The sequence below is a fragment of the Pelodiscus sinensis genome, chromosome 4 (assembly GCF_049634645.1).
Source record: "Pelodiscus sinensis isolate JC-2024 chromosome 4, ASM4963464v1, whole genome shotgun sequence".
NCBI classification, from domain to species: domain Eukaryota; kingdom Metazoa; phylum Chordata; order Testudines; family Trionychidae; genus Pelodiscus; species Pelodiscus sinensis.
Genome location: NC_134714.1, coordinates 74,067,921 through 74,094,270, shown reverse-complemented (window position 1 = coordinate 74,094,270; position 26,350 = coordinate 74,067,921). Strand labels below are relative to the sequence as shown.

At 43.2% G+C, this 26,350-nt stretch overlaps 1 protein-coding gene across 5 annotated transcripts in view; it reads left to right on the top strand.

The window, feature by feature from the left end:
* The first annotated feature begins 2,762 nt into the window (after positions 1 to 2,762).
* FUT8 (fucosyltransferase 8) overlaps positions 2,763 to 26,350 on the top strand; it is a 176,086-nt gene continuing 152,498 nt past the window's right edge. For all 5 annotated transcript variants that reach the window (XM_075927433.1, XM_075927431.1, XM_075927429.1 and 2 more), the window contains exon 1: positions 2,763 to 3,004. The gene's annotated coding sequence lies outside the window, so the exon portion shown is untranslated. The remainder of the gene's footprint in view (positions 3,005 to 26,350) is intronic.

The window sequence follows — 26,350 nt, the reverse complement described above, 5'->3', positions numbered from 1 at the left end:
TGTATAGGTTCTCACAACAATTTTTTTGGTGAAGTCAGTGTGCGCCACCAACTCTTGCTTGGTGGCAGCTCTCACAATTTTTCCTAAAATACTTAAAGAACAGGAAAATATACATATACATGTTCAAATAATAATTTATGTAATTTTTTTTGCTGACTCAATGTTAAAAATAACATATAGTTATCCCGATTCTTTACTGGACCCAAACAGAATAGAAACACAAAAAGATGCTTTACATGTTTTTGTCTTTTTTTCTTGTTGTTTCTTTTGCTTTTTTACTTGCTAAAGATAAAATGTAAGTTTGTTATGAAAAGTGGTATTAGCAAACACACAAATATCACTTTTCACTACAGATTTATTCAGTCCCAGCAAGCCTAGGAACAAATTAAGCCCTATATGGGGTGGGTTTGGAGGCAATGGGGGTCAGTGAGAATGAGACTTTGTAGGAGGCAGCAGTGACCAGGAGCTTAGGGTCAGAGCCCATCACCATGTGGTCAGGGAACCTAGCCTAAAGCCCCATGACTGGAGCCTGCCACACTCTACCCAAAGACTCAAACCAAACTCCACTGCCTCTGGGAAGATGAGGAACTCATTGGCTGTCTCTTCCAGGGATGTTAATGGTTAACGGGTGAGGCTTACTAGTTACAGTTAATTGGTGGGGGCTGGAGCAGCCACGCACCTGACCCAGGCAGTGGGGCTGCTTCAGCTCTGCAGGACCCGTTGTGAGCTGGGACTACTCCAGCCTGGCAGAAGCAGCTCTCATTCTAGGCTGGAGTAGTCCCTCACTTGCCCCCATTTAATTTGTTAACCACTTAAACTGAATGTTTAACTGGTTAACTAATTAAATGTGATTTGACATCCCTAGCCTGCTCCTCCAGCTTTTGTATCTCCAGAGAGGGGTAGGGACTAACCTCCCTTCCTCCTCCACAAAGGAAAGGTGAATGTTTGTTTTTTTTCCCTCCTCTCCCCACCCCAGTATCACTGCTCAGGAGGCTGTTGCTGCCAGAAAAGCCCTTGATGGCTACATGCAACCATGGTGGCTGTATTTGGGATATGCTGACCTAGAGCATGGGGTCATAGAACCTCTCAGGTTTGACCTGGCTACCCATCCATTATGATTGCTCTCATGCAGATAAGGCCTTTGTTCAATTTTACTGGGGATGAGGGATAAGAAAGGCGAGTGTAGAACTGATAGTTACCTCCCAGTCAATCCAAATGTTCAAGACTTTTGGGAAGTAGACAATTGAATACCGCCTAGAAAATCTACTTCTATCATGATTTGCACAGAGTGGGATAGCAATAGAGGATTATTTGAAGAATTTCCCACTTGGTCAGACCAGTTCAATCTAGTCAGTAGCTGGTACCAGAGCTTTACGGGCCCTGTACACAAGGTAGCAGGATCAGTGCCCCCACCATCTTCCTCTTCCTGCCTCTGGCAGTCAGAGATTTAGTGTTGTCCCAAGTATGGGGTTGCATCCCTATCTTGGCCAGATTAATTTAGTGAGTTTATTTTGAATGCAGTTATATTTTTGACCATGAGTTTTAATGATCATGAAGTCCACAGGTTAATTGTACATTGTACAAAAATGTATTTTCTCATGTTTGTATCCAACCTGATGATTTTTAATATAATCAGGGAACCCCTCTTTTTGTGTGGCATGGAAGGATAAATAATGCTTCTCTATTAACTTTTTCCATGCCATTAATTATGTTATAGACATCTATCATATGGTATCTCCCCTCAGGTAGCAAACTTGTGAATGTACAGCATATCCCATCAACTGAAGAGCAATTTGTTGTTTTTGTTCTAGATGGGATGGAGAAATATTTTTTTTTGTCATTCTAACCCATGTAAAACTACATTTCTATTGTAGAAACGAATCTAGGATCCTAACTTTCTAAAACTTTTTCCAACAGAGTGAACTGGAAGTGGTCTCTGGACCACAAACTGTTGCTGATGGTGCAACTAAGATTATTCTGAAGAAAGCTCCCACATCCACTTCCTGCTGGACAGCTAAAACGTTATTTTTGGGGAAGGGGAGGGGGAGAAGCAGGTTTCACAGGAGCTACATTGCAAACCACAGGTGAAGGATTACCCTCCGTGCACAGCTGCGGCTGCCTGCCACGGCACAGGCTGCCACCTTCTCCGGTTGTACTGGAATCTCAATGAACTAACGATTCATTATGAAGTGATGAAACCTTCACGAACAGGACCGACCAAAACTGACAACCCTAGATGGCACCACGCGCCCACCCTCGCTCTCCTGAGAAGTCTTTCCCCTCGTGTCCCAGCCGCGGGCTCCACTCAAAACTGCCGCACTTGGCTGGCAGCGCTGGCGGAAGCGACTCAGCCGCGCTCGTCCTGCCGCCTGTCCGCTGTAGTCACAGCCCCGTGGCGGGGGGCCGAGGCCGCTACTATCGCAGCCTCTCACTCCGCGGCGCTGCTCCGGGAGCTGCCCCTCTCTCCCCGCGTTCAGGGCAGGAGACGCCCCCGCCGGGCCCCTAGTGGAGGTGCTCAGCCGAGCCGAGCTCGAGGCGCGGCCTCGCGGGGGCCCGGTGCCTATCTCCGCCGGGCAGCCTCGCTCGCGCTGTGCCACTTAGCATCGCACAGCCGAGCCGAGCCCGGCTCCGAGCTTGGGCCAATGGCAGGAGTGGCATGGATGGCGCATGCGCTCTGCCACCGCCTACCCCTCTCCCTAGTTGAACCGAATACGCCCCTACACGCGAAGCGCCGCTCGCCAGTGAGCGCCCATAGGCAGGTCTATGGTGCGCGCTCCGGCTCAGCACTCTTACTCCCTGGCGCGCGCCCTCGTTGCTTGGCGCGCGCGCTCGCTCGCTCGCTCCGCACTGTCTGTGTCTCTCGCGCCCCCTCGCTCAGTCAGTCGGAGGCTCCGTTAAGCGGCGGCAGGTTCCTGTTTCCGTCTTTTCACCACCCCCCGCCCATCTCAACCGCCACCGCCTCCTTAGAGCCGGCACCCGCAGCAGCAGCGGAGCCGATACTCGGGTAAGGGGCTGGCGCTGGGACGCAGGCGAGGAGCCGAGCCGAGGCTGCTCCATCCGCCGCTCCCCATCCCTCGCCGGGCCTGGGCTGCGGAGGCTCGGACGCTGCTCAGCAACCGCCGCCGATGGGGGAAAGGGGGGGGCGCCGCGTGCCGGGCACGGGCAGGGCCCTGAGCCGCTGGGGGCTGCTGAGCCCTTGCGGGAGCGCGGCGGGCGGGCGGGTGGCCGGAGCGCGGGGAGCTGCGTGCGAGTCCCCAGCTCCCGCAGCCCAGCCGGGCGGGCGGAGCGGGGTGCGCGGGCGGAGGCGGCGCTCCGGGGAACTGGCTGCCGAGGCGGTCGGGCGGGTAGGGGAGCGCTGCTGTAGGGCGGCGCGCCGCAGCCCCCGCGAGTGACGAGGAGGCGGCGGCGACAAACTTCGCTCGCCCGGCGGATGCCCCGGCCCCCCGGTCGGTCCTCGCAGGGTGAAATGACGAGCAGGAAAGGCTGGGCGTGAGAGTAGATCTCCCATGAGTCTCCTTCACGCGAAGGGTTCCGGGGTGCCCGGAGGAGCGATGCTTGTCCCACGAATCCGCTCCGGAGTCAGTTACTGCCGAGCGCTTACCCGCATGAGAAGCTGTAACCCTGTTCCGCCTCGTACTAATTCACAGGATTTTGAACTGTAGCCTAGACAAGGCACTGGAGGTTGTTTCTAGGCATGGTTAATTGTAGGGATGCTCTGACAGTTGTTGGTTTATGTCAGCACCGCTGTGTGCTAGTTGATTTTCAAAAGCTCAGAAAGGATGGGCCTTGTTTAAAAAAAGACAATGTAAAGACAGACTAGTAAACAAAGGTTAGGGGAATGGGGACTAGAGTAGTCATATTACTTATAACTTACTACACCAGTCATCATCTTACTTCTTGTGTGTCCACTCAACTATTTGTTTATATATCCGTGTCCCATTATTTAAGCAAGGTATAGCACATGAGTTCAGAGGTCCAGAGATATGCTACATGTTGCAAGAATGGGCTTTAGACTGTATGTAAACTCTTTGGGACAGAGACTCATTGAATTTGTCTACACTATGATGATGCCATGTCAGCATAGTGTTGACACAGCTTACACTGACAAAAGAGATTTTTCTGTTGGTGTTGAACAGTGCTCTCCAATCTTTTTAAGCTCACTTTTTGAATTTAAGTGCAATCCAGGATCTACCTCAAATCCAAACAGGCTTTCACCTCCTTCCTGTCCCTTCTCCAAGGAACCCGCCCCTGTTCCCTCCTTCCTCCCTCACTTTTATCAGGCTGGGGCCTGGGGAGAGAGATGCAGATACTGATCTTGGGCTAAAAGATTTTAAGTATGGAAGGGGTTCTGAGCTGAGCCTGGGGCAGGGAGTTGAGGTGCAGGAGGGGGTGAAGGGTGCAGGCTCTAGGAGGGAGTTTAGATGCAGGGGGACTCAGGGCTAAGGCAGAGCTTTGGGGTGCAGGAGCTGTTCAGGACTGAGGCTGGGATTTGGAATGTGGGCTCTAGCTGGACACCTCTTACCACAGGTGGCTTCTGGATGGTAGCGCAGGGGTGTAAGGAAGGTTTACCCCTACTCTGGCCTTGCACCATTCCCAAAAGCAGCCAGCAAACTCTCTCCACCCCTGCCTACCCCACTCTGTGGAGATGGGGTACAGAGTGGGGAGTGGAGAAGCACCTTGTCGTCCGCACCCCCTCCTCTTCTTCCTGTGCCCTGCTCAGTAAGAAGGAGGCTTTTGGGGGTGGAGGGCAGCTCCAAGGCAGAGGGCAGGAGCAGTATAGCAATGCTGAGAGGGGCAAATGAAATGCTGGCTCTTCATAGCCTCCCAGCCAGTCCTGTCAGGATCACCTGTCAAAGACTCCAAGATCTACCAGTAGATCTTGATCTACTGGCTGGTGGTGACCATTGATATAGGAACACAACCTTTTTAAACAACATTAGCTTTGTCAAGCATTCTTCTGTTGATATAGCTAGCATAGGGGTTATTTTGGCATAACTATGTCAGGTATGGTTTTTTACATCCCTCACTGGTGTAGCTGTTCTCATATAACTTTACATGTAAAACAAGCTTATGTATGCACTGCACAGAGTGGGGCATGGCTTGTCCATGATACCTGGTGGTGCTACTCCAGTATGGAGATTTTATAATAATACATTGTATCTGGGAACATACTTATGTTCTGCTTATATTAAAATTTACAGTTGTGTTTAGTTGGCATGTTACAGTACAGGTTGAACCTCTCTAGTCCAGCACCCTTGGGACCTGACTCTTGTGGAGCCAGAGAATTTGCTAGACCATGGGAGGTCAATATTGTCTATTAGAATTATGAAATGCTTCTACTACCTGCTGGGCTCTTAGAAGACATTTAGGAGTAAATTAGAGCTAAATAACAATGCAAACACTGAGAGCTGGGACTGGTGTATATATAAACAAATTTTATGGGACTGCGGGGAAACTAGGCCACACTCATGAGAAGTGGACATCTGGTTAAGTAAAATCATGCTGGATCACGGATGTTGCAAGGTCAGAGAGTGCCAGACTAGAGAGGTTCAAACTATGGGGTTTTTGATAATTTTCTATCAATTTCTAATCATTGTCTAAAGCTCAAGGGGATATGTCAGAATGGCCATTTAGAAGTGATGGGGTTCTTGGGTTTCACAGTACTATCAGGTCTGTTTTCGGAAAATCATCCCTGTCTTAAGCAGTAAAAACTGTGAAGTTGTAAATTCAGTGGGCAAGTGAGAAGCGATTGGATATTTTCTGGATAGTCACAAAGCAGATTTTGTAGTAATCTTTTACATGTATTAGAAAGTTCATGATCCATAATATTTATATTGGTGACTACAATTTGAATGACAGATTGGTGTATTCTTAATAATCTGTATTTGCTTGGATACTGCAGCTATACAAGACACTGCCAAAGATATATGAGCATTTACCTAAAATAGTTTCAAACTGAAATCATTCTGCATTGTGCGGTGAAGCAGCATTTTACTATGTCTCCCCCAAATATATACAACAAACCAACTAGTTTTTCCTTGTGTAAAGTGTAATTAGTTATTCATATGTCTGAGCAAACTATTCTGTAATGAGAATAAACTAAGAAGCAGACACTGAAATGCTGAATTGCACAAATTCAGTTTCTTAGACACTGACAATTGGAGGAGTTACATGTATCTGACAACTGAACTTTTGGGGGCATGAAAATTATAATTGCATTTTCTCTTGTTGCTTGATATGTCTAGAGTCAAATCTTGAGTAAATTAGCTGAGTAACTGAAAGGAAATAGAATGACTACAAGAACAGGTGTACAATGTCTTCTTTATGCTTGCTCAAGAACAAATGGATTCATTAATAAAATTAACAAAGATACTAAAATCCATCAGTTTTACTAGTTTGTTTAATCACACTTCAGTTGTTTATGATCACTTGATTAAGGTTGCAAACAGAGATTAGTTTTTGAGTATAATGGAATTGTGCTGAAGATGATACATATTTTAGAAAATTCCTGAAATACTCATCTGATTAAGAAAACTTGATCTGTTCATATCTATTGTAGCTGTATAAATGAGTGACCTCCTTAATTGTATTTTAGATTGTCTGAATCCCTGTAATTAGGCTGAAAAGACTTATTACAAAATGAATATCCAAAATCTACAAATAAGACTTTGAAATTCATTCAAAGTGATATGTTCTGAAAGAATTTTGAGTATTTAAATATTTTGTATAGTCAGAGCTTAAAATAAAAAGCAATTACAGCGTTGTCAGGCTGGTCTGGAGGGGGAGCTAGTGCCAAAGCAAAATATAACGTAACTTATGCTAGAATTCTTCAAATGCATGCAGATCTATTTTCCAGTTTGTTCATGGGATACGTCAATAATATCATAAAGAAATGTAGATGATTTATAGTAGACGATTCAAAAACTTGCAGATTTATTTCCAGTTTGGTCATAAGATGTGCCAATACAGTAAAGAAAAACATATAATGCATACTATATTTAAATGTTTTAGTGTATCTGGATTAATATATACTATAGCTCACATAAAAATAAATGTTAAATATGCAATATATATGCATAGACATTATATGGGTTTGCACAGACACACAAACTTTTTTTTACTTAACAGAACCTTATTGAGGTTACAAAGTCAAGCACTCACAGGTTAGGAAATGCCAATGTTACGATTGACTGTTCAGCCTTAACTCAGACAAATTGTGTATTTGCATTATGTGAACACATGCTATTTTTTCTCATGACCCCTGCCTCATTCAGTGCCCAGGATAAATCCAAGGGGAATGAAGCAAGGTTGGTGCAGATTGGACCTCCCTGGTCCAGCACCCTCAGGATCCAACTGGTCCTGGATGAGGGATTTTGCCAGATCAGGTGAAGTTATACCTGTCTCTGGCCCTGCTGATCCCTCTCCCCTCTCCTCCCCACCCTTGCCTGCCCCGCTGGGCAGTCCAGCTAGGTTGCATGGGGCTCCAGGTCCCACCGGGCAGCCCACTGTGCTAGAGCTGTTCAAAGAAAAGGTTGGGATGGCAAAGTTATATTCAACTGAAAACTGTTCTATAAGGCCTGTCTGCTAACCTTAATAATGGGTGGTGCTCTTCGCTTTACCTTTAATTAAGAATAAAATTATGTCATGGAGATCATGAATGTCACAGATTCTGTGACTTTCAGAGACATTTGTAACACATTCAGCCATAGCTGCTGACCTGACTTGTTTTTGCTGGTGGTTGTTTTTTAAAAGGATTATGTCTGAGGGCTATTTCAGCATATTTATATACTTTCATATTCTAGTTATTGAATGTGCCTATTATTGGCATCTTTACTGTTTTAATAATAATTTAATTGTTATGAACTACATAATTACATTATCATGAACTACATTAGATTAAAATCATTGCAATCACCTACAAACTGTCTCTGCTAATGTTCCAGTTTAAAGACATTGTTATATTTCACTGTAGCTTTCTGGAGGACAGTCAGCACTCTTGTTTAAATCTAGGTTCCCTGATAATATATAGATGCATGTTAAGGACAGTTACCTTACTCAGTTGCAAAATCTCAAAGGGATAGCTATGTTAGTCTGTAACTTTAAAAACGAGTAGTTCTGTGGCACCTTATGTACTAACCAAAATATCTAGGAAGATATATTAAATTACTTTATTCAGTTGCATCTGTCCCATTGATAACTGGAGATAATTTTTATGTCTGCTGAACTTGAAGAATGAGAATTCTACAGTTCAGGATGATACAAATACAGAGAGAAGTATTCTTATGAATTTGCAGTATCCCGTCGAAGAGGGACCTGGGAGTGCAAAACTGACACAGTTGGGGAGAGGGGAAGGCTGGGAGCTTTCAGCTGGGATGGGCGGTGAGTGGGGCCCTGGGAACTGTTGGCTGCTGCAAGAATGAGTGCTTGATTCTCTTCACCTCACATTGGGGCTATGTTTCTCTTCTCTGCTTCCTACCCCACTTAGGTTTTAATTTCCAGTAGGAATCTTTTTCTGATGAAGTAATACTATTGAGGATTGGCAGTTTATTCTGAGTTTAAAACTTTCCAATTTAAAACTTTTGTATTAAACTTGGTCCATTGTTTGAAATCTTGTTAGCCCACACTAGTAATCTTAAAAGGAACATAAAATACAGAGCTGTGGGAGAAGAGAATATTCCCATGCTGTTCCTCTGACCACAACATTGTTTAATATCTAGCCTCAAGTCTTTATACTATAACCGTGCCTGAGGCAAAGTGCTATTGTTAAATGATTGTCAGGAGGTGCTTAAATTGTGATACAGGCAACCATGGCAAGTAAAGAGAACTTAGAATCCCTATCAGTGGTGTTTTCTGCCACAAAGCACAATGAATTAATTACCAAGGGGTCTACAGGTTTCTGTTTTACCTAGTTTCTTCTAACATCAAACAACATGAAAATGTAATCTACATAGTTTAATTGTTTGCAAATATAGTGTAATATAGAGCTATACAGAACAATTCTGGAAGTCTAGAATTTTAAGTCTGCATTTACTATAATTACCCTTTTCAGAGGGGTAGCTGTGTTAGTCTGTTTCAGCAAAAACAACAAGGAGTCTGGTGGCACTTTAAAGACTAACATTATTATTAGAGTATTAGAGCATAAGCTTTTGTGAGCTACAGTTCACTTCCTCAGATGCTGAACAGGAAGAGAAAGGCAGGCAAACAGAGGAGAGAAAATGATACAGAGATGGAACTGTGACATCGTGCTAATTAAATCAGAATGGATGTGGCTTATCTCCAACAGTGGTGAGAAGGTGAAAATACCTGAATGGGAAATTACCCATTGTAATGCAAGAACCACTCCATGTGTTTATTTAGACCTTGGTTCAGGGTATCATATTTGCGCATAAATACCATTGTAGCACTTTCTCTCTGCAGTCTGTTTTTGGAAGTTTTTCTGTCTGAGAATGGCCATTTGCAAGTCTGAAACTGTGTGCCCAGGGAGGTTACCTTGTGAGGCACATTCAGAAAAAAGTTGATATTCTTTCACAAAATTGCAGTTGCCGTTGTACAGCATTCTTGCATTGTATGTCTACTTGGTAACTTTATATTGCAAAGGTGAAAGTAGTTATTGTTTCTTTTAGGGATGTTGCTCACAGTTTACTAATGTGATTAACTCAAAAAAATCACAGTTTTAAAAAATTGCATTTCAACAGCACCGTTAAATGATAGTATACTATTGAAATGTATTAAATATTTTTGAATGCTTTTCTACATTTTCAAATTATTTATTTCTATTAATGCAGAATATATAATATACAGTGCTCACATTATATTGTTGATTAAAATATTTGCACTGTAAACATGATGATAGAATATCATTTTTCAATTCACCTCACACAGCTACTGTAGTGTATGTAATCTCTTTATTGTGAAAGTGTCATTTTGTTTTGCTTTTGAATGCAATTATGCAACAATGTAAAACTTTAGAGCCTACAACTCTACCTAGTCCCACTTCTTGTTCAGCAAATCACTAAGGGCACGTATCGACTTCCTGCAGCTTTCGAAATCCCATTTTTAGAAGAGTTTAAAAAAGAAAAGAAGTCTAGATGCAGTTCTTCTGAAACCCTCCCCCCCCATTTTCAAAATAATCCTGTATATCTCATTTTTTTAGGAAGAAGAGTTCTTTTGAAAGGTTTTTTTCTAAAGAACCGTGTCTAGATTGCCTTTTTTCGAAAAAACTCTTCCGAAAACAGGATCGGAAGAAGATATGCAAATGCATGCCAAATTTGCATATCATCTTTCGAAAGCCACGTACAGTCTAGATGTGCCCTAAGAGAAACAAGTCTGTGTACATTAATAGGAAATAATGCTGCCCACTTCAGAATTTTTGTAGCCTGCATTGCAAAGTATTTACATGGCAGATGTATTAAACATTTGTATGCCTTTTATACTTCAATCACCATTCTTGAAACATTCAATCGCCTGCTAAGTATTTTATACAAGAAACAGAAAAACATCAAGAATGACATTTCTAACTTAGAGAGTCTCATCTCAAGACAAACATCCACACTGACTGACACCTTGCAAGACTTTTGTTCTACCAGACAAGAAATCTACTATACACACTTCTATTCCCTTCAAAAAAGAAAAGACAATAAATTTTCCAAACTGCTCCACACCACAGGCTACAACAGCAACAACCTCAACCCACCGGATAATATTGTTAACCTCTCCAGCTACAAACTCAATCCAGCAGAAGAGTCTGTCTTGTCCAAGGGTCTCTCTTTCTGCCCCTCGTCCCCCACAAACTGGTTATAATTTTGTGGTGACCTTGAAGCTTTTTTTTGCCACCTCCGCCTCCGAGAATATTTCCAAACCACCAATGAACACCAATCTGACCTACCAGATCCCCCCTATCAACACAAAAGGAAGAATAATTCTATATGGACTCCCCCTGACGGTCGGAATTACAATCTGGATTTCTATATACAAAGCTTCCGCAACAACGCACAGACTGACATTATTTGCAAACAACAACAATCGACACACAATCTCAGCCACGCTGAACAACATGCCGTCCAGAGTCTCAAAAACAACCTGGACATTATAATCAAACCAGCCGACAAAGGTGGTGCTGTGGTCATTATGAATAAGGCCGACTATAACCAAGAGGCAACCAGACAACTCTCCAACACAACATTTTACAAACTTCTCTCCTCTGATCCCACTTCGGAATACCAAAAGAAATTACTCTGTCTCCTTAAAAGCCTCCCTACAGCTACTTGGGAACAAATCCACACAGAAACACCTTCTGACCCCTGACCAGGATTTTTCTATCTGCTTCCCAAGATCCATAAACCTGGACACCCCGGACGCCCCATCATCTCTGATATTGGCACACTCACTACTGGTCTATCCAGCTATGTAGACTCTTTCCTCAAACCCTATGCAACCAACACCCCCAGCTATCTCCGAGACACTACTGACTTCCTAAGGAAACTACAAAACATCGATAACCTCCCCAATAACACCATCCTTCCACCGTGGATGTAAAAGCACTGTACACCAACTTCCCACATGAAGACGGATTACAAGCTATTAGAAACACTATCCCAGAGGACACCACTGCCAACCTGATAGCAGACCTATGTAACTTTGTTCTCACCCACAATTATTTCCAGTCTGAGAACAACTTATACCTCCAGATCAGTGGCACAGCCTTGGGTACACGCATGGCCCCACAGTATGCTAATATCTTTATGGCTGACCTAGAACAACGTTTCCTCAACTCCCGTCCCCTTTTACCCTACTTACGCTACATCGATGACGTCTTTATGATCTGGACGCATGGCCAAGAAACACTGGAGTTATTCCACAGAGATTTCAACAACCTACACCCCACCATTAACCTCAGCCTAGACCATTCCATACGAGAGATCCATTTCCTGGACACCACAGTACAAATTAAAAATGGAAAATTAGACACCACCCTCTACAGAAAACCCACTGACTCATACAGTTACCTACATGCTTCCAGCTCCCATCCAGCACACACCATACGATCCATCATCTATAGCCAAGCCCTTCGATACAACCTCATCTGCTCTAATCCCACTGACAGAGACCAGAAGCTTCAGGATCTCTACCAAGCAGTTATAAACCTCAACTACCCACCTGGAGAAATAAAAAAGCAAATTGAAAGAGCCAAACGAATACCTAGAAACCATGTACTACAAGACAGACCCAAGAAAACCAACAATAGAACACCACTTGTCATCACCTACAACTCCCAACTTAAACCTGTCCAACACATTATCAATAAATTACAGCCTATACTGGAACAGGACACTAAACTCCAAGAAGCTCTGGGAGACAGACCCATAGTCTCCTGTAGACAACCACCTAACCTCAAGATGATTCTTACCAACAACCACAGGACATACCACACTAATACCAACCCTGGTACTTTCCCTTGCAACAAACCCCGTTGCCAGCTTTGTCCACATATTCACTCTGCTGACACCATTATTGGGCCTAACCAAGTGAGTTATAAGATCAAGAACACATATTCCTGCGCATCCAGAAATATAATCTATGCTATCATGTGCCAAAAGTGTCCGTCTGCTATGTACATTGGACAAACGTCTCAGACACTTCGCCAAAGAATCAATGCCCACAAACCAGACATTAGGCAGGATCACAAAGAAAAAACAGTTTCTTGCCATTTCAACCAGAAAGGACGCTGTCTTAATGACCTAATCACATGCATCCTACTTCAGAAGACTTTCAAATCTGCACTTGAAAGGGAATCCTCTGAACTGGCATTCATGCTAAAATTCGACACTCTCCGCAGGGGGCTGAACAAAGACCCCAACTACCTTACCCATTACAAAGAGAGCTTCCCCACTTATCACCTCTAATACCATTAACTCACAGACATCTACCCTTCCCCACCTCTAATATCATTAACTCACAGGCATTCACCTTCCTTCCTCTCCCCCCCCCCCCCGCATCCCCTTTCTGTTCTGAAATGTGACTTGTCTTTTTCATATGTGTTCATTTTTTTTAATTGTATCCTTTGGTATATATGGTTGTGACTATTTTCTTCCACTATTTGATCTGAGGAAGTGGGTCTGGCCCACGAAAGCTCATCATCTAATAAACCATCTTGTTAGTCTTTAAAGTGCTACATAGTCCTGTATTTTGTTTCAGCTACACCAGACTAACACGGCTACATTTCTATCACCATTCTTGAAACATGCTTACATGCTAATAATGCTTGTTTAAAATACAGGATGGACCTCCCTGGTCCGGCACCCTCAGGACCTGACAAGTCCAGGATGACGGATTTTGCTGGACCAGGAGAGGCTATTTCTGGCTTCCCTGCTACCGGCCCCCCTCATGCTAGATCAGCTGCAGGCTCCTCTATCCTGTTGGTCCCCGCCCCCCCTTGCCTGCCATGCTGGGCAACCCACTCATAGCATGCTGGGTTCCTGCTCTGCCCTTCCAGGCAGCTCTTGCAGCTTGCTGTGCTACTGGCCCCTCTGGACAGCCCATTTGGGGCGCACTGAGCAGTCCTATTATAGCGTGCCAGGCTCCCAATCCCGCTGGGCAGTCGTGCTAAGGCATCTCCGGCTTCTCAGCTGTGGTGATCTAGGCTTCTGGCCCTGCTGTCAGCTTGCTGCCAGCAGCCCGCACCTCTGCCAATCTGCAGGGCTCCTAGCCTTCCACCGGGATTCTCTGGTCCTGGAACATCTGTGGCTTTGGACCATGGATGTTGTGGGACCAGAGAGTCCCGGTTTATAGAGGTTCAACCTGTAATATGTTAATTACATTTATGACTGAACTCTTTGGAGGAGAATTGTATGTCTCCAGCTTTGGTTTACCTTCATTCTGCCACATATGTCGTGCTTATAGCAGTCTCAGATGCATGACTTTTGTTTTAAGAATACTTTTAATAAAATGTGAAGAAGTTACCTATATGGTATTCCTCAAAGATGGCTACAGCACTTGACCTACAGTTTAAGAATCCAAAGTGCCTTCCAAAAATCTGTGAGTGTTGAGATGTGGCGCATGCTTCCCAAAGGCTTAAAAGAGCAATACTTTGATGCAAAAACTACAGAAAGTGCCCCACCAAAAAAGAACATTAACTTTCCGGTGGTGGCATATGATTCATATGATGAAAATGAACATGGGTCAGTCTACACTGCTTTGGGTTGTTATTGATCAGAACCTATCATCCGTATGAATGCATGTCTACTAGAATGGTGGCTCAATACAGTATTTGTATTAGGTGAACTTAACAATACTAAGTCTTTTGCTTTTTTGCAGTGCAAATATTTGTAATAAAAATAAAGCGACCACTGTACACTTTGTATTCTGTATTGCAATTGAAATCAATGTATTTGAAACTATAGAAAACACCTAAAATATTTAAATAAATGATATTCTGTTATTAACAGCATGACTAATCACAGTTAATTTTTAATTGCTTGTCAGCCCAAGTTCTTTTTAAAGGTTGACTGGTTTGAGAGAGTGTTAATAATTAAGAGTGATACTCTGATAGTTTTTACTTTGTAGAACTAAGGGTTTTTTGTGCATAGTTGTGGCAGATGATTTTGGTTAGTTTGATTAGTTACACATTTTTTTTTCTTCCCAGGATATTTCTTCTAATCCTTTAAAATATATTCTGTATTCTAAAAGTATTGTACTAATACAAATTAGTGCTGTTCAATCTATTTCCTGATAGCTTTTTATCCGTTTCAATTAAACTTTTCCATAATTTAGTAAGAATTTATATTGTAACATCAGAATTTTTTATTATGAAAATAGTGGCTGTACTTAGACTTTTTACTTTTTGAGATCTGTTACTATTTTATATGTACACATTTATATTCAGGCATAGAAGGAAAGTTTGCGACCAAATCAATAGCATGAGCTGCATGTAGGAGTTGAGCATGGAAAGGTTAGATTTTTTTTTAACCTCCATAATAAGCAGCAACTATTCTCTAGAAAATAGAATGATTAGGAGCATAAGTCTTAATATTTTGTAATAGAACAAACATGCATTTGCTGCTGTGGAAAGAATGGTTACACTTTTTAATGCAAATTTAGCAATTCATTGTACCATTGCTGAGTTCTGACCCTTCAGAAAATACACACATAGTACACATGTGCTTCTGCCTCTAGAGCTATCCAAAAAAGCAGGTAATCAAATTGGAGCTTTAATTTTTGCTAACTTTCCTCCTCACGCTTGACTTGTTGCAAATAGGGATGTCAACAAGTATTCGAGTAGACGTTTAACTGATAATCCTTATCAGTTTATCGGTTAATCTAAGTGACTACTCACAATCTCCCCCCTTCCCCTCCCCCCCTCACTGCCTCTGTATCAGAGGCGGCAGGGGAAGCAGGAGCTGGTGCTGAGGGAGCCGGCTTAAAAGCAGGTTCCCTGAGCATCGGCTCCGTCGTGCCGCTTGCCCTGTCCTCCATTCCCCCCTCCCCCATGCTGCTGCCTCTATCAGAGGAAGCAGTGCGGAAGAGAGGGCGGTGGAGGCTTCTGCGAAGTAGCCTCTCCCCTTAGTGGGCCCTGGCTTACTGCAGGCAGAGTCTGCTTTGCACTTGCAGCCCCTATTCCCAGTAGCTTCTATCCTTGAGGAGGTCAGCCCCCCTGCATACAGGATCCGCTGCCACCCTGCACTGATGCCTATGTATCCGTTATTAAAACTGGCTCCCTTTGCATATTGGCTCCACCTGGCAACCCACACTGCTGCCACTGATACAGAGGTAGCAGTGCAGAGTGGCAAGGGGCTCCCCATGAGTGGGACAAGTGTGTACTTGTGGCCAGCTCTGCCCCTCAGGGACTATAGAGTAGTTGACTAGCCATGGACGGGGGGGAGGGGAGGGAAGGAGGGAGTGGGAGGTATCGCTCCAGCCCAGTCCTTAATTGGTAACTGGTTAAATGTGAAGTAAACTTCTGGTTTAACTGATTAACCAATTACACAACATATTACTTCCCTAGTTATTACATAACTCCCCATAGTGAAAACATGTTCAAATTCTCCCAAATAATTAGGGTGATTGGGACTTACAGGCTGTGTCTAGACTGGCAAGATTTTGCACTAAAGCAACTGCTTTTGCGCAAAATCTTGCCGCCTGTCTACACTGGCCGCGAGTATTTGTGCAAGAACACTGACTTTGTACTGTACAAAATCCGTGGTTCTTGCTCAAATACTGTGACGCTCCCGCTCAGGGATAAGCCCTCTTGCGCAAGTATTCTTGCACAAGAGGCCCAGAGTAGACAGCCAAGTTAATTTCTTGCGCAAGAAAGCCTGATGGCTAAAATGGCATCGGAGCTTTCTTGTGCAAGAGAGCGTCTACACTGGCATGGATGCTTTTGTGCAAAAGCAAATCTTTTCCGCAAAGGCACATGCCAATATAGACGCTCTCTTGTGCAAATACTTTTAACGGAAAAACTTTTCTGTTAAAAGTATTTGCGCAAAATCATTCCAGTCTAGTCGCAGCCTTTGTGTTTCACATGAAAGTTCTTAATAGTTGCCTTCAGTCCTAATTTACCTAAAATTAATGCTTTCTGACCGTTTTGTCACTTTTCTGTTCATCTGCTAAATATGTTCAATAAATTCTGAAACGGGCCAAAATTTGGAAACTGGCCAATGGGAGTGGCAAGATTTTGCTGGGGATGGAGGCATTGTGCAAAGACTCTTCACTTCTTTCCTTGGGCTTGCAGCATTCAGAGAGCTGCTGTGAGCACAGAGATAACAGGGCAGGGTGGGAGCGTGGTGGATTGCAGGCTGTGTTTTGCCCTCCCTGGTCTAGGTGCAGTTGTTTATCTTTACAGATGCAGGATTGCCCTTCTTGGATTTAACAATGACTTCATCTTCCCTGAGCTACAGTTTCCTTCTTTTTACTTCCCTGAGCTCCAGTGCTTCTTTGCCTTGTGTTGACACTCGGGTTTGAAGGTGGTATTCCTGCTATCTTCTCTGGAAGTGGAAGCTCAGGGCTCCTAAACAAGGACATATAACAGCAACTGAGCCTCTGTCCCATCTCCATGTGTTATTGTCTCGGCCTTTTTTTCTTCCATCATAGCCGCAAGTGTTCTTTCATAGCTGGTTCTCACAGGCTTTTTCAACAATTCTGTTATTGGGGTCAGAGTTTCCTAAGCTCTCTTGGCAGATAACTCTTCTCCAGATTCCATCTCCCCATGTCTTTCAGTACCACCACCTGCTCTCTCCAGATGTCTTTGAACTTCCCTGGCTTCTGTAGAAAATCTCACCCAACCCCTGTTTCTGTCCTTATGAGCCTAAAACCACACTTACATAATTCTGGCACAGTTGCATGGCTCGTCTGGGACTACATCTCCTATCAGTCTCTCTTATGGAAACATCTTTCAGAATTCCTTTCCTGTAAAGGCCTAACTCCTCAATAAAAAGCTGATGGATGTTCTTCAGGGAGCTTACATATGCTGGTATTTATCTCCTCAATATCCTCACTGATGAAGATGGTTGTAATGGTTCTCTGCTGTTTCCCTTTTTCTTTAATTTCTCCTTTTATCCCCTTGTAAGAGTGAAATAATTGCCATGATTTGTATTGTAATAGCAGCTGATACATATGGGCTACGTCTACATTGGCCCCTTTTCCGGAAGGGGCATGGTAATTTTTGAAATCGCAATAGGGAAATCCGCGGGGGATTTAAATATCCCCCGCGGCATTTAAATAAAAATGTCCGCCGCTTTTTTCCGGCTTTTAGAAAAGCCGGAAAAGAGCGTCTACACTGGCCCCGATCCTCCGGAAAAAGCGCCCTTTTCTGGAGGATCTTATTCCTACTTTGAATAAGATCCTCCGGAAAAGGGCGCTTTTTCCGGAGGATCGGGGCCAGTGTAGACGCTCTTTTCCGGCTTTTCTAAAAGCCGGAAAAAAGCGGCGGACATTTTTATTTAAATGCCGCGGGGGATATTTAAATCCCCCGCGGATTTCCCTATTGCGATCTCTGAAATTAACATGCCCCTTCTGGAAAAGGGGCCAGTGTAGACGTAGCCATGGTTTACTTGTTAAACTAGATGGAAGCAAGCAATAAGCATTTCAGTGCAATCAAATATAGAGTCATGCATGTACTGTAGTAGCAAAAATACAGGCCATGCTAATAGGATGGAGGATAATATCCTGGGAAGTAGTGTCTGAGAGAGAATTGGAGGCCACAGTGGATAACCAGCTGAATATAAGCTTCCATTGGGGGTGCTGTGGCTAAAAGGCTAAAATGATCCTTAGATGTAAAAAATGGGATTAAGTAGGAGTAGAAGTTACATTACCTTTATAATGGGTGCTGATGTGACCACTCCTTGGATATTATCTCAGTTCTGGTGTCCATAATTCAAGAAGGCCTTTAATAAATTGGAGAAGAACCATGGCATTAAGAAAAGGATAGGAAAACATTCTGTATAATGGTAGAATCAAGGAGCTCAGTCTATTTAGTTATCAAAGAGAAAGTTAAGGCATGATTTCATTGTCTCTGAATGTCTATATGGGAATATAAATCTGATACTAGAAGTCTCTTCATTATGTAGACAAAGATATAATAAGATTCAGTGACTGGAAGTTAAAGCTAGGCAAATTTAGACTAAGAATTGAGGTTCAGGTTTTTAACGCTAGAGACAATTATCCTTTGGAACAACATATGTAGATTGTCAATCACTTGCAATTTTAAAACTAAGTATATTTTTCTAAAAAAAAAAATGCTCTAGTTTAAACAGGAATTAATTTAGGCTTGTCTTGTGGCTTATATTATGCAAGATGTCAGACTAGATCACAATGATTCCATCTGGCCTTATAAACCTATACTCAAATAATCCAGTTGGAATCAAAACTCTTGACTTCATTAGGTCTCCGCATGAGCCCAGAGATCTTTGTGTGGATACACTTGCAGGATTGGAGTCATGATCTATAAATTTATTTTTATGGGGGTTTCATGTTGATAATGGTCCTTTAAAATAACCCAAATTTAAAAAAAAATCTCAGATGAATATTTACATTTAGAAGTAATAATAATAGAGAGAATTCCAAATGTAAAACATTTTTCTATATGAGCTTTCTAAAAATTTAGATGTTTTCTTGTAATATCTCTCAGAATCCTGATAACATTTTTCTTCATCTGAAATGAAGCTCTCAAATTTAAACTGTAGTTGATTTATAATCCAGTCTAAGATTCAGGAGTACAGTTCCAACCTTGCAAATATTATTGGTATAACTTTATTGATTAGTGGCTGAATAAATCTACTTTGATTAAGGAAGATGGGATCATTCTAGTTACGAAGACTTTCACGGTATGGAGGCTAAACTAGCCTTAAATCAGAAGGTGATTGTCAAGGTCAGACAAAGGAACATTGGAGGGACAGTATGGAGAAACTTGTCAAGCAACTACAAATATGCATTCATTGTGGGGTATTTTTGAATATCTCTTGCAGGTGTTCATAGCTGTTCCTGGGAGCAGTAATGTGAAATTGACATGGTCTGAAAACTGTAAAGCTGTTCACCAGGCTTTGGCAGCACTAAAGTTGACACAAGTCTTGGTAATTTCATTTTATTGCTGTTTGGCAAAGCAATGAAAAGAAGCAGAGGCATCAGATTTTACTCTGGATGAAGATACTGTATTGAATTGCACTTGAATTGCAGAAACTGATAGTGTGAGTGCCTCTCACTTGCTAAATCAAGCTTCTGTTTATCTAAAGTGAGTTTAAAAAATTTGCAATTCTGTGTGTACACTTTTTTTTGAAGTGAATGTGGGGAAATCGGGGTGGGGAACCGTTTTTCGGTCGGTGGCTGTTGATCCTCAGAAAAATCAATCTGGGGGGCCACACAAGCACAAATGTGAGAAGCAAAAAACCAAACAAATTACGAAACTCCTTCATTGATGTGGCTCCTGACTGAGAAGCAGTAAGCGTAGGTGGACCTGGGCTGTTAGCCTTGGGGGACCTATAAAATCTCTGGGGTAGGGCCCAAAGGAAGGAGTTAAGTGTGTAGTGGGTGGCCAGGAAGCTGAAATGTGAGCTGTACTAATGAGATGTTACTTAGGATTCTTTGTAGTTCTGAGGAAGATAGTTTTCTCTGAAACTCTCTCCCCCAAATTCCCTAATTTTAAGAGGAGAAAGCAAACTGGGATCGACATTGTGCACATTGGGTTTGCAGCCACTAAAAAGGTGTGTCATTTTAATATTTTTGTTCCGTTTTTTATCAGACGTGTTAGAACTCAGAAAGAGAGCTCAAATACTGCAGTTTTAAAATAATGCATTGTAGTCTAAAGGTTATAAAACATTGGTATTATGCAAACAAATTAAAAATAAAAAGAAATTCCGAGGCTCAAAAACCTTTCTTCCTTTTTTTGGTTTTGTTTTATTTTACCGTACATATACTATGTGACTTGTAATATTTAATCCTTTCTTTCATTGTGGGAGATGGATTGGTAATGGTAGAATTTGTGTGTGTGTGGGGTTTTGAATTGGAAAGAATTGATGAATTTCCCTTTAGCCATGGCAGGGATCAAAATTATTTGTTCTTTGATTATTAGTCCAAGTTTCTCGTTCTGATCGAGGTTCTCTCTCCTCTGGACTGATGTGATATCCTTTTACTGGCCTTGATAACTTGAAAGCTACTGCTTTGCTCATTTAACCCTCCTTGTCAAATCTCCTAACTCCCCTGACTGGTTCCTTCCTGATCAAACAGCTGATCCTTGCTTTCAGTAGAACTGTGGAGCTTCACTATGTGTACATTTCAGCCATAATTTCTTTTTTGCCTCATATTTGACCTATAATTTGTCAGTTGTTCTCAACTTGATATACTCCTTTTGAGATTTTCTTTTTCTTCCTGCTGCTGTCACTAGGGGAAAAAACCCCTCTTTGGGTGTGTCTGGATTACAGGTTTTTTTTAAAAAAAGTGGCCTTTTTTTCGGAAAAATTTCCCCTGCGTCTAGACTGCTGTCACGTTCTTTCAAAAGTAAATCGAAAGAACACAGCATTTTTTTCTACCGTGGAAAACCTCATTTTACGAGGAATAATACCTTTTTTCAAAAGTGCTCTTTCAAAACAAGGCACTCTGTAATGCAAACTGTCCTTTTTTTTTTTTTTTTTTAAAGAGAGCATCTTATGATGAGGTCCTCTGTGCAGCAGATTTGTTCTTGTATGCATTCCTTTTTCTAAGCACGAAAAGATATATTGGACAGTACAATAATGCCTAACTTGGATTAAGTGTACTTCAGTCTTTTTTTATACCACAAATCGGCAAACTCATTCAAAAACTGTTGGCGGATTGGCACTGAAATATTTGCATATTCATTATGGCAATTAATTTATGTACATAGTTGCATACTCGTTATGTTAATTTTAGCCCATGGTTTATCAAGCAAATCAAAGGGAGGGGCATGATGGTTAACAAGAATTTGAAAAACTGCTCACACACACACACATTTAAAAAACTGATAAAATAGTTGCTAATACTTGTTAAGGGGTATTCTCTAGGTCAAACCTTTTTCCTCATTTGCATCAGTATTAGAGGCAGTAATAACAGGTCTGTCAGTGCTGACTCATTGTGCACATTCATATTTTTCTATGTACTTAATAATGCATAATAATACGTGTACCTGCTGGCTGGGAGCAGCTGGAGGCCACGGGGAGACTCCCATGGAGCAGGGAGAGAGGATAACGGGGTCACAGAAGCAACCACGCTTCACCTGACATTGGGCAGCCGCTCTGCATGTGGTAGTTGGCCCCGCCGGCCAGGCCACGTAGCGCTCTCTGGTGCTGGAACTGGGGCCACAGTGAAGCTGCCCCACTAGCAGGAGCAGTCTGAGGTTGACTGTGGCTGCTGGCTTCTCCCCTCCCCCCGCACATGGCCGTTAATGGCCGTGACGTCGTCATTGGGTGCCCAGGGCAGCGGTGTTCTAGGCAACTGCATAGTTCGCCTAGGCTCATGGGCCGCCCCTGCCCAGTAGGGACAGCTTCACTGTGGTCCTGGCTCCAGCCATAGCACACCCAGCTACCAGCTGCCCCACTCAGTCTGATGCTGCTTGCAGAAGTGCGCAGGAAGTGAATTCCCTGGGAGTCATAGGGGGGCAGAGCTAACCAGAAGCTGGGGGCATGGCCTGGCAATGTGCCATGGCCAGTCAGACAGGAGATTGTGGCCTGCTGCTGGTCTGCTGACTGGTGTAGATGTTTATATATTCATTGCTTATTTGCTACATTATCTTTTCAGGTCCATAAGTTAAGCTGATTGCTTTGTAATTCCACCCATTATTCTTCTTTCCTTTTTTATAGATTGATACTACATTTGCCCTTTTCCAGTCTTCTGGAACCTTTCCTGGTTTGCATGACTTTTTAAAGATAATTGCTAAATGTTCAGATATCCTTTCAGTTGGTTCTTTCAGTATTCTAGGTTGTATTTCATCAGGCCCTGGTGACTTGATATCTAATTTGTCTAAATCATTTTTAACTTCGTTTCCTATTTTAGCATCTGATCCTACCTTGTTTTCACTGGCGTTGACTATGTTAGATGTCCAATTACCACCAACTTTCTTGATGAAAACTGAAATAAGCCATTAAACATCTCTGTCATTTGCACATTTTCTGTTGTTGTTTTTCCCCATTCATAGAATTATGGTCCTACCCTGTTCTTGGTCTTCCTCATGCTTCTAATGTGTTTGTAGAATATTTTCTCGTTATCCTTTGTCTCTAACTAGTTTGATCTTGTTTTGTGCCGTGGGCTTTCTAATTTTGTTTCCTACATACTTGTGTTTGTTTGTATTCATCCTTTGTAATTTGACCTACTTTCTACTTTTTGTAGGAATCTTTTTTGATTTTTAGATCATTCAGGATCTCCTGATTAACTCCTGATTAAGTATGGCAGGATCTCTTGCCATACTTTCTGCTTTAAATATGCTGTAGGGTAGTTTACTTTTGTGCCCTTAATAATGTCTCTCTGAAAAACTGCTGGTAGTTTTCTATTGTTTTTCCCTCTGTACCAACTTCCTGAGTTTTCTAAAGTCTAGCTTCTTGAAATCCATTGTCTTTATTTTGCTGTCCTCCTTCCTATCATTTCATGATGACTTTTGCCCAAGCTGCCTTCCGCTTTTAAATTCTCAAGCAGTCCTCCCTTTCCCCCCATTTGTCAAAATCAAATCTTAAACAGCCTTTTTGAATTGGAATACAATGTCTTTTGCACATTCAAATAGAATATCTTTATTTACAGATACATTTCTTAAGGATGTCAGGGAAGAATTTGAGGTTTCCTAGTAGAGGGTTGATTAGTGGTTTAGATATTACTCAAATTGGTGCTTAATGTGATTGACACCTCATTTAGGATTAGCATTCACCTATAATAATGTGGAGGACTTCTTGGCTCTCATTTATGTCAGGAGTAATACAGATTTCACCAGATCGTAGAAGACTTTCACCTTAATGGTTGATTTTTTGGTTTTTCATCAGGTGTTAGATTCTTGTAAGGACTCCAGGGCTACTTTACCATCTCTAGGGGTTTATACTCCAGTAGTTAAAAACTTTCATCATGTGGAGGAGCAGCAACAGCAATAATTCCACCAGTCTTCCTAGTGGTATTTGAGGCAGTCATTTTATTCTGCTCCACAACAGAAAAGAGGCGACATAAATCATATAGGAGCAGACCTTCTGATTCCAGGTGCTGCCGTCCAGCTTGTCCTCCATCAACTACTGACAAGCAGTTGATTTGACTCTTGTTTCAAGGGCAGCATATCGCTTGCCATCATCCAGTCCATTTTGCCTCCATTTTACAATCACGCTGTCCAACTTCCACGATGCTTGAAAGTCAATAACTTCAGACAAGTGGCTTCTAAGCACTGTGGGATTAGGTAATATCATCCAATTCTTTCCATTTCCCTTTTCTGGAACCCTCTAGCGAGTCCTGACCCTTTAAGCAGGTCCAGACTCTTCTTGCTTAGGGAACTATAGAAGAAATTTCCCTGCAGCATTGGTGAAAGGGTTCCTACTCATGCTATTTCTTGATCCTGAAGTTCAAGGGAGGCCTATTCTGGATCATCAAAGTCTGAATACATCAGGATGCATTTGGTTTAAATCATGATGTAAATCACTAGTCAGGAAGACTTGATTTAATCACATTTTTCTACATAAAAGTGCATTCTTATTGGCCGGGCCTGTGGCGAGTAGATTGTATTAACCCCGAAGAGCCAGGTTCGGGTGAGAGATGTAGGTTTCATTTTTAGAAGGTACACACTATACATTTTTAAAAAATGATTTATTTTGAAAACATTTTAGGATAGTTTTACAGCTATATCTGAAAATGAATGATTGGTTATTTCATTTATCAAAGGTAATTGAAACATATTTATGAAGTCATTGGGAGGTGAATTATCTCCAACTCAACAGATTAATCAGATTAACGGGATTTTCTTGCTGTATTAGGAGGATGCATTTGGTTTAAATCATGATGTTTAAACCTTGGAAGTTCCAAGGTTGTCATAGCCAGGGGTGGTAGTGGGGATAAGCTCCCACTGTCTATAAAAGTACCCCTATACGGCGTGCGTCTCCAATAGCCTCTGACAACCAAGTCCAGCTCCTGGCCTTCACGTGCGGTTTAGCTTGTAAACCCGGCGGAACTGTTTTAACTGACAGGAGAAGGGGCGCAGGCGGGTCACTGGCGCCTTATAACCAGTTGCTTCGGGGAGATGATACTCGTCAGCCTAGAAGGCAGTTCATCTAGGGGAAGGAAAACCCTGATTTTAAACCTCCGCTGCCTTGCGGCTATATTCTTCCATGGAAAAGGCTTCAGGAGTAAACCTCGAGGAAAAATCCGGAGTCGGAGTCCCTAAGACAGTTCGACGCTGCTTGCAGCCTCGCTCTGGCAACTCCTGCGACGGCGCCGATGCCAAACTGTAGCAGCCCTGCTGTTCCTTTGGATTCATCAACGACGTGGAGAGGGGGGACCCGCTACGTGGGCAATAGCCTGTTCCTCCATATTACATCACCCTGGCTAGTATCCGACTACCAACATATCTCGCAACCCTGGAGAGGACACTCCAGCCTCGCTAGCGCTACTAGCGCGGAAACAACACGGGGAGCAACAGTTTACCGGTTATAAGACACAGCTCAATTGGCGTAGAGCATGGCGCCAGGGGTTGTTCCCGACGGTGGGAGGGATCTTCGGGTCTCACTGGGCAGTTACCGCCCGCCTCAAGCTGGGCAGCCCCCAGACAGTCAGGTACTGCCCCGCCACAGTCTGCTTTCCTCACTGGGTGCATGGGGATTAGGAATATTCCGAACGGCAGGCTGCAACCATCGCACCAGGCAACAAAACACTGAGAAAGAGACCACCTCTTAAACTGGGATGTTGGAATGTCCGTACAATGTTGACGGGCCTCTCCGAAGACGTATGGGACATTGACGACCTACGAAAGACAGCAGTCATCAACAACGAACTTCTGAGGCTGAACGTAGACATCGCCGCCCTACAGGAAACACGACTGACAGACTCAGGCATTCTGAAAGAAAAAGACTACACCTTCTACTGGCAGGGAAAGGCCCCAGACGAGCCCAGACAGCATGGCGTAGCTTTCGCGGTGAAAAATAGCCTACTGAGTATGGTAGAACCAGGCAGTAATGGCTCAGAACGACTCCTCACCCTTCGTCTCAACACCACCACGGGCCCTATCACCCTCGTCAGCGTATACGCCCCAACTCTGAACGCAACATTGGAAACTAAAGACCGGTTCTATGAGAACCTAACATCTGTCATCAACAGCATCCCCGACAAGGAACAACTCATCCTTCTGGGTGACTTCAATGCCAGAGTAGGTGCGGACAATGACTCATGGCCTTCGTGCCTCGGAAAATTTGGCGTCGGCAAAATGAACGAGAACGGCCAACGCCTGCTCGAGCTCTGCACTTTCTACAACCTGTGCATCACCAACTCATACTTTCAGACCAAGCCCCAGCATAAGGTCTCCTGGCGACATCCGCGCTCGAAACACTGGCACCAGTTGGACCTTATACTAGTTCGCCGCTCAGCTATCAATTGCGTCCTGCACGTACGCTCTTATCATAGCGCTGACTGCAACACAGACCACTCCTTAGTGTGCTGCAAGATCAGGCTGAACCCAAAGAGGTTTTATCGTTCAAGGAAACAAGGAAATCCTCGCATCGACGTCAGCAAGATGTCGCAGCCTGACCTGACGCAGAAATTCGCAGAAGCGCTTGAGAAGGAACTTGACGCCACACAGACAGGAGACTCTGCCATGGAAAAGTGGGAAACACTGCGGAACATAATGCACTGCACTGCCCTGGCAACCTTTGGAAAGAGGACCACAAAGACGCACGACTGG